Source organism: Anarhichas minor, unplaced genomic scaffold (genome assembly GCF_050575085.1).
Source record: "Anarhichas minor isolate MPS153535 unplaced genomic scaffold, ASM5057508v1 ptg000025l, whole genome shotgun sequence".
NCBI lineage: Eukaryota > Metazoa > Chordata > Actinopteri > Perciformes > Anarhichadidae > Anarhichas > Anarhichas minor.
The window spans coordinates 13,690,519-13,692,035 of NW_027466471.1; the positions used below are offsets into that span (position 1 = coordinate 13,690,519).

At 44.6% G+C, this 1,517-nt stretch overlaps 1 protein-coding gene across 5 annotated transcripts in view; it reads right to left on the bottom strand.

Moving 5' to 3' along the window:
- Positions 1-1,517, bottom strand: part of rhobtb4 (Rho related BTB domain containing 4) — a 39,766-nt gene that overhangs the window by 34,309 nt on the left and 3,940 nt on the right. The gene's annotated exons all lie outside the window — the stretch shown is intronic.

Sequence of the window (1,517 nt, forward strand, 5' to 3'; positions counted from 1 at the left end):
TTTGTGTTTCCAAATGTGGTCCTGCGTGTGAGTCATTGGGTTTTTCGTATTGTGTCTGTGTGTATGAGTCTGGGTGTGTTGGAAGATTTTTGGATGCATGCGATGAAGGCAGAGTAGGGAGCGGTGTAAGAGGAAAATGTACAAAGAATTCTGGGTACAATGAAAGCAATTAGGTGCCAAAACACACCCAAGGTCACAAAAAAACTGAACGAGAACACTGAACGATTGTTCTTGATCACATTTACAAGTTTTCCAGTAACACCAGCAAGCAGTGCTAAAATGATAATGAGGGCAAACGTCTACGTCTGACAAACAAGAAAATGGAACTGTCAACAAACTCTCCCGCTCTCACCCGAGCACAGCCAATCACTGATGTTGCTGAGGGTTTGAATTGGGGTTTGTTAATTCTCAATTAATGACAGTATAGTGTATGTAATGGGATGTGAGTTATCACTGTAAGGCAGGTGGACAGACATTAGAGATGCACTGCGTGTGAACAACACAGAAGCAAGACATATGGGGCTGTTTGATCCCTCACCGACATGGGAAGTGGCCAGTGTGTGAGTCAGCCTCCTTAATCCTGTTGGGGATGGAAGGACAACCGCACCCTTCCAACCCCGCTCGTAGCACTCAATATACATACAACAACTTGTATAAAACCCTCAGACAACCTCCAATGGTGGGAAGTGCAATCTGTGATTTCAACACACACACATTTGAATATTTAGTTGGCATATCCTCAGTCATATGACTTTGGAGCCAACTCACCCAAGGGGATCGGCTTTCCACCACAAACAAGAGAAAAAGAAAGAGACACCCAGGGATCAAATTGCGTTCAGAGATGCAAACATACCAAAATATACATGTACACTGGACCGCAGATATATTTGTTGCAGTGATACATCACCACCACCATGATACACAGAAGTACACACACGCATACACACACACACACACACACACACACACACACACACACACACAAACATGAACATAAATAGAGAGGCGCTAGAGCCAAGCAACCAAGCTGTGCCTCTTGGTGTCTGTGGCATAACATGCTGTCTCTTTCTGAACACACATGCAGGCGCACACATGCAAGTACCCACAAACATGAACTCAGTATGCAACATAGATTTGATGAAACAGACATCAGGTCTGAAGACGGAAATATTCAAATGTAATTTTCTGTGTGCGGGGGTGAAGGGTTTAGGGTTAGGGAAACAGCAGCAGCAACTTTTATATGCTATTAATGATTAAAAGTGTGTCTGTGCTTTTTGGCAAATTGTGGCCTAAGACCTCCGAGTCCCAATCAGTCCACCCTCCGTTTTCGTTAAAGAGCAGCTTCCTCTTCCACTGGAATGCTACCTGACCCTGACCTTGTCCTATCTCAGGCCTGTGGTAATCAGTTATTCTGAAGCTGCACAATGTCGAACATGTGAGCAGGGAGAGTTTTCCTACAGGTGACGGTCCACCGAAAACGACCCAGAACCTGAAGGGCATAAAGTCACAACAAGAAA